Source organism: Miniopterus schreibersii (genome assembly GCF_964146895.1).
Source record: "Miniopterus schreibersii genome assembly, chromosome: 8".
Lineage (NCBI taxonomy): Eukaryota > Metazoa > Chordata > Mammalia > Chiroptera > Miniopteridae > Miniopterus > Miniopterus schreibersii.
This window is the reverse complement of record NC_138109.1, coordinates 8597203-8604560: the sequence shown is the minus strand read 5'-3', so window position 1 is coordinate 8604560 and position 7358 is coordinate 8597203. Positions and strand designations below refer to the sequence as shown.

Below are 7358 nucleotides of genomic sequence, written 5' to 3'. Positions count from 1 at the left end.
GTACCTGAAGGCACTAAAATCACACAGGAGGCCTGTGCAGTAGTGCTGAGGGTGGTAAAGGGGGAAAGTTTTCCTGCCCTTTTGTATTGTTTTGAAGGTTAAATGAGAATACTATTCATAAAGGGCCTAGCATAGTGCCTGGCACATAGTAGGTTCTCAGTTAAAGGTTACCGTAAATATAGTTAAGTGCTTCCCAGTTTATTAAGATTATTTAGTTCCCTTTTGCTTTCTTCCTCATATCAATAACTAGCTACCTATACGGACAGTAGCAGGGATGGGGTAGGAGACTGTTTTGAGAAACAATGAGAGAGTCAAGTCTGCAGGAATCATTGAGGGGCTGGCTGTGGGGGTGAGGGGAGTCAGGGAATGCCTTACATATTAAGCACCACCACATCTATGAGCCAGTTCCTTCAGCTGGTTGTCCAGCTTCATTCATCTAGCTTCTTGTTGAGTACCTACTATGTGCAAGGCATCTTCCTAGGTGCTGGGGCTATAGTACAAAGCAGAGCTGGTCCCTGGTCCCCTGAAGCTCACAGTTTAGATTTAATGGTGGAAGGACGAACTGCTTTTGTCAGATGGTCTGAGACTGCTAAAGCCTCTGGAGCTGCCCCTAGCAGATTCTCCTGACAATTTGTGATTTGCAGACTTCTCAAGCCTAGCATGCCCCCAAACTGGTTTCCCCACCTCAGGAAATGGCACTGCCACCTACCATGCGCTCCCGCCAGAAACCTGGGTGTCCCCTGCAGAGACCTCCTCCCCCTACAGTCCCCCCCCCCCATCCAGTCCATCTGCAACTCCCATGAAGTTGATTTCCAAAACAGATTTTGAATCCATCCGGTTCTCTCCTTCCCTTTCCCACGAGTCCAGGCCACTGACACTCCTACCTGGATACTGTGTTCTTGCCTAACTGGCCTTCTTGGCGCTGGGCCCCGCTCCAACGTCCATCATTATCCCACAAAACGGGCAGGAGGAAACTTCCTAAAAGGCAAACAAACCACACCCCGTGATTCCACTACCACAAACCTTGCTTCTGTGGCTTCCCATTGACCTGGAAGCAAACCCATAGGGCTAAGCAGGTCCTCAAAGCCAGCACAGGGCTGCCCTGCCCCGTCCAGCCCCCGGCAGGTCTACGCCTGCTCCCTCTCCCCCGCCCGGCCTCCCCCCACCGCCTGGCTCCCTCCTCCTCAGCTGGCCCCAGTGCGTGCGGGGCTGTCTCCCTAGATGCCCTGCCCTCCCCTTTGCGGGACTGGCTTCTTCTCCCTCTCCCCGTCTCAGTTTAAATGTTGCCTCCTCCCAGGGGCCCCCCTGCTCAGCCTGGTCTGCCCCCCCCCGTCTGTGTCTTACGCTCGCTTGTTTCCCTCATAGCCTTGATCCCAATTTGCTATTATTTTGTTGACTTTTGTTATCTGTCTCCCGCTCTGTGGACTAAAACCCCTTGAAGGCAGCACCCAGGTTTGTCTTAGTTCTCTTGCCATTGGCCAAATACTGAGTTCCAGGGGGCCAGCCAGCTCATCCACTAGCAGCAGCAGCTCCCAGGGCCCGCCTGGTTCAGACACTCCCCCCCACCAGCCTCAGTGGAATAACTTGTGGCTTATCTTGTCATCTATCAATCTCTAATAAACCAGGTTATTTTTAGAACAGGTGAAAGCAACGATCTAACATCTCTGAGAGGATTTTCCACTCCCATCTGCCTTTCGACTACACTTTGGTTTCCTGTAGTGGTTGCGGAGGCTGCCAAGCCAGCAGGCTTTGTTATTCTGGGGTGCAAAGAAGGGCCTCATAAGAAAACTGAGCCCCCTCCTTGTATCTTCTTCCATCCTGCACGGAGAGAGGTGAGGTGCTCCAGGCACTCCTGGCAGAGAGTGGAAGCCTGGGAGGAAGTGCTCCTCTGGTGACCGACCTTGGCCTTGTCACTTTCCCTCTCTGAGCCTAAATTACTCATTTCTAAAAGAAGGGGGTTGGAGGGTTAATTACTAAAGACCTCTGTCTGCTAAGATTTAAATGGAACCGTGAGACACTGGTTTTTTTCCATCCCTGGACATCAATTACATGACAGTCTCAATTCTTTCTATGAATGAAATGTAGTCGGTGCCTCTTATAGCACACATGCAAATATTTGCAAATTAATACATAATAAAGGACCCCAGAAGCTCTTGTTTACTGGACCAACGTCTGGCCAGACCTAGGGTGGAGGGAGAAACTTGGCTTTCATCCTGCTTGGAGGTCTTTCCTCATATCCCATCTACAGAGAGGCCCACGGAGGAAAAGTAACTTGCCCAAGGTCACGCAGCGAGACACTGGCAGTGTATTACCAGCCACGTTTCTAGTCTGATAGTTTTTTTGCCTGTTCTTCCTGCCAATCAGCTGCTGGCCTGGGGCTAGAACCCAGCTCTAAGGAAAGGGAGGTACATTCCCTGGTGAACACAAGGTGGCCTGGAAGAAGCTTCATAAGGAAGTTTATTTGGAGAAGGGGGTGGACCCTTTGGTTACGTGATCAGGCGGAATATGTCCTTTGAGCCTGCAGTTGAAAAAGTAGAGAGAGCGTTCCATGTGGAGGGAACAGCATATGCCAAGGAACGGAGGCAGAAAAGAAGCAAGCACAGCCAGCCACGCTCAGGTGTTCCTGCTTATAGAGACAACTGCGAACCTTTCCAACCAGAATGTACCACTCTGGTCTCTTTTAAATGGAAACTCTGTTGCCTACAGGATGGAGCACACGTAGGGAAATAGTGAAAAACAAGGCTGGGTAGCTACCCAGAGACCAACTTGTACAAGGCCTGAAATGGCCGGCTAAGGAATCTGGACTTTATTCTGAAAGCAATAGGGAGCTATTGAAGGTTTTATGGCAGGAAAAGAAGTCATCAGATTCATGTTTACAATGACCCAATTGGCTGCCAGTGGCAGGGAAATCAGTTTGGAGGTGAGGGCAATAGTCCCAGTGGTAAAGATAAAGGCCTGAACCAGGTGGAGTAGGCAGGGGTGGAGCATGGACATTTTTCTGAATGGAGCAGTCTGAACCTGTTTGGATAGGGAAGCAAGGGAGAAGACTGAAAACAGTGGGTTCTGCTTAATCCAGGGAGGAAGGGAGCTGAGGCCTCTCTTCTCTATCCTTCTCATGACTGGCTATGCTCCAGGCAGGAGGGTAAGAAGGTGCCCAGGTCAGGGGAGCAGCTGCCAGCCAGGAATCCAGGACAGAGGGCAGCTTTTGTTCTCTGGGGACTTTTATTCTATTTCTCTAACTTGTTAAGGAAAGACCTGAGGGCCTTAGGGGGCCACAAGTCAAGTATTTCTCAAACATTTATTTTGTACCCACTAGGGCAAAGTATTAGTGTGGGGGACAAATATGCTGAGGTCATTTTCTCTGAATGTCACACTAGGTCATGCAATCTGTATAGGATTTTATCAGATTCCAGACTTATCTATATGAGAAACACTTGAATGACATCCTACGGGTTGAATTATGTCCCCAAAAAAGCTATGTTGAAGCCCTAATCCCAGCACTCAGAATGTGGCCTTATCTGGGCATAAGCTTGTTGCAGATATAATTAGTTAAGATGAGGTCATACTGGCGTCGGATGGGCCCTTCATCCAATATGACTGGTGTCCTTATAAGAAGAGGAGAGAGACCCACGGGGAGAACGCATGAGGCCAGAGTGATGCGGCTGAAAACCAAGAGCGCCAAGGACTGACAGAAGCTAGGAAGAGGCCAGAAAAGTTTCTGCCCAGAGTCTCAAACAACATGGCCCTGATGACACCTCGATTTCAACCCTCTAACTTCCAGAACAGGGACAGAATAAGCTTCTGTTCTCTTAAGCCGCCTGGTTTGTGGTGCTTTGTTATAGTAGCCTAGAAAACTAAAACATTGAAATCAGTCACATTTAACTCTTGCCTACCGAGGGCCCCGCAGATCGCGACTTTAAAGGAGGTCACCTTTCTAGGTCAAACATGTCCCTGTCACTCCTTTGCTCAAAATGTGTCCACAGCTCCCTGGTGCCCAGGGCAGTTCTTTGAGGGACTTCCTGCCTGGGCTCTGGCCACTCCTGGGCTTCCCCACTCAGCACCTCCCGCCCCTCGGTGCCAACACACCGGCTCCTCTTCGGGCCTGTCCTCTGGCTGCTCGCTCCACCTCCTGCCACCAACACCTGTTCCCTCTCCCCTCCCCTCAGAGGAGCAGGTAAGAGCCGCCGCCTGGTTTCCAGTCCTGGCTCGGCCCTTTCCTAAGCATCTAGCAGGGAGACCAAGCTCTGACCTCGATGCTTCAGCCTCCTCACCTGTAAGATGGGAACACCAGCAGTTTCTGTCTCACGGGGTTGGGGATGCGAAGGTATGAAAGCCTTAGGGCTCTGCCTTCCATCTGGCTTGTGCTAGGCACACAGTGACTGCCACCTCCCTTATACTTGGTGTGCTGTCCTCCAGAGAGCCTCGGGGACAACCCCCTGACCCCTGCTGGACCGTGCCGTCCAGGCCTTGTAGCTGTCTCATCGCGTCTCTCTCTCCACCAGACTGCGTACCCCCCCAGGTGGGGAAGAAGCGATCCAGCATCCCCGCATCTGGGCACACAGCGGGCGCCCCATAAATGCTTGTCGAATGAACTATTGAGCAGAGAATCGGCAGGGGCCAAGGGGACCTAGGAGGTAGAGCTTGGGGACAGCTTTCGTAGGACAGACTCCCATCCTTCTGGAAGTGAAAGTTTTACCATTTGTTCTGAGAGCATAAGAAAGAAAGTGAGAACCAGAGAGGAAAAGGCAGAACCTGAACCCTGCTCCAGCACCCCTGACCTTGCCCCCCACCCCAGCACATCCTGCCCCCCGGGGTGCCCCTCCACACGCTGTCACCCACGCACACCTAGCCCGTCCCAGCCAGCTTCCTCTGACACACATTTTCCATTGCTGGGTGGGGCAGAGCAGGTTACAGGTGAAAGCAATCTCCGAGGTTTCCTTCCCAGGGTCCTTCCCCCATCCACCAGCTCCCTACCCCGGTTCGGTTTCTGTCCCTGCTGAACCTTCCTGTCCACAGCCCCTGACTTCAGAGGCACAGGGTCAGTCAGGGGCCAGAATATTCAAGGTTATGTGAGGTGTGTCACCTGGTGTCTCAGGTCAGACACAGGGCGGGAAGTCAGGTTGCTGGCTCTGCTGCTTTTGAGCTGTGTGACTCTGGGCAAGTCCCTTCCCCTCTCTGAGCCTCCTTTCCCCCCTCTGTAAAAAGCAGCAGTAATTCCAGTCCCATGGGATTGTTGTGGGAATTAAATGGGACAATGGAGAGAGCATAAATGACTTCTAGCAATCTGACCATTTGTGGGGACAGGGCAGAAGCCTAGTGTCAATAGAGAAGGTCCTCTTCTCCAGGCCCACAACTGTGCCAGGCTTTGGGGGGTTGCAAGCGTCCAGACTCCAGTGTTGCTGGGTGTGTGTGGGGAGGGGGGACCTGGACTCATAGTGGAAAGAATGCTTTGGGGTTAGAGACCTGGGCTTGGGGACCCCTAACTCTGCGTGTCCTCTCTCCTCACTGGGCTTCCGTTTCCCCAACGTACAATAAGGGAACTAACTCAGACAGATGCTCTCTAGGTCTGCGAGGTCCAACCGCCCAGACCCTGCGCTGCGTTGAGAGGAGGCAAGACCCGGTAAGGCTGGTGTAGACTTCTGGGTTGTCGCCATTTTTAAGCCACTCCTGAGAACCTGGGGTGAAATCTTGGCTCCCGGCCAGTCCTTCATTTCCTGCCACCAGCTTCTGCTGCTGGTCCTTTTGTGTCACTGGCCAGCCCGCATCACTGCCCATCTCCTCCGCCAGGCTTCCTCCTTCTGGCTTCGCAGGCCCCTGTTCCTCTTTCAAAACCAGCTCAGGTGTTCCTTCCTCGAGCAGCCTTCCCTGACTCTCTAGGGTGCAGCTGGCCATTTCCCCCGGGGGCTCCCACGGCCCCTCCTGGAGCCGGCCGGCCCCACCCTGCCTCCCTCGCTTAGACTCGCCAGGTTTGGAGGAGGGCCTGTCTCTCTCACTGTCGTCCGCAGGGTATTCAGCCCAGGAGTAGGTGCAGAGTCAACAGTAACAGGTGGCTAGGTGACGGGGGGACAAAATGAGCCGATGGCCGAGGAATGAAGGAGACGGGTGCATGGCGCGCCACGGGTGGCCGAGCGGTGGGGAGCGGGTGGAGAGTGCGTTGGCGGGATACCCAGCTCCTGACCCTCACTGTAAGCTTCATACATCCCCGGAGACCCGCAGGCCTGGGGTGCAGGAGCGCCCTTGCTCCCGCCACGGCCGGCTCCCTTTCTCCTCGTGGATGTGGGCCTTAGAACTCGCCCACGCTCCCTCCGCCCGGGAGCCGGGGTAAGCTGCCCAGCAGAACCTGTCTTACCTTTGCCATCCTATTTTAATTTCCCGAGCATCAGTGACCTCCACTAGGCTCAGGGGTGGGCATTTTTGGATAATCCAGTGTTCAGGCAAGGAAGGGGTTGCTGACTGTGGCCTTGGCAAAGATGCCAAGCTGACTTCTCAGTGTGCCTAGGCTGGTCGCCACCTTCAGGCCCCATCCAAATGGTGCCTTCTGCCCATTAACCAGCCCCTCCCCCAAAGAGACTTTAACACCTTACGGGCCAGCCTCAGTTCCCTTCTGCCACCATGCCTCCACACCATTTTAGAGGGTTGTTTTCCTTCCCCAGTCTGCCCATTAGAATCAGCTGATGCAGAAACATTACAGGGTTGGGGGTCATAAGACCTCAGCTGAAGTTTTGACTTTTCAGCCCTGTTTAGCTGCTTCTCTCTGGGGAGGAGGGGTTGGCCCCAAGACAGAGCAAGGCAGCAGGACGAGATAGGCCTTGGAGCTGGACAGGTGCAGGTTCAAATCCTGCCCCACCAGGGAGCAACCTCGACCTCAGGCAACTGACTCAGCTCCTCTGAGTCTCTGCTTCCCCATCTGTAAAATGGGACGAACAGCACCATTTACCTCCCAGAGCTGCTGTGAGGATCAAATGAGATGTCTGCTCAACCCCTAACCACAGGTGGTTCCTGAGCCCTGAAATGCAGCCGGGCTGAACTGAGATGGGCTGTAAGTGTAAAATACACACCAGAATTTGAAGACTTAGAAAAATATATAACAGATCTTAAGAACTTTTACATCAATTTTAATTGATAATATTATATGTTGATAATATTTGGGAATGTTGGTCAAATAAAATGTTACTACATTTTTTTTAAAGATGCTGAAGTCCTGCTATGCAGCCTTCCCAGCCTCTCCTAGACTTAGAGGGTTTCTCGTCTGCCCTGCCACAGGATTTGCACGTGTCTCTACTATGGCTCTGAGCAAGCACTGTGGTTGGTTGTTTAGGTGTCTGTCTCCCTAACTGGCCCATGAGCTCCTTGAGGTC

The 7358-nt window shown here is 52.8% G+C and overlaps 1 long non-coding RNA gene across 1 annotated transcript in view; it reads right to left on the bottom strand.

Annotated features, from left to right (window-relative positions):
- Nucleotides 1-884: 884 nt before the first annotated feature.
- LOC308561142 overlaps nucleotides 885-7358 on the bottom strand; it is a 32249-nt gene continuing 25775 nt past the window's right edge. The window contains exon 5 of the long non-coding RNA XR_013999439.1: nucleotides 885-978. This is a non-coding gene — a long non-coding RNA (uncharacterized lncRNA). The remainder of the gene's footprint in view (nucleotides 979-7358) is intronic.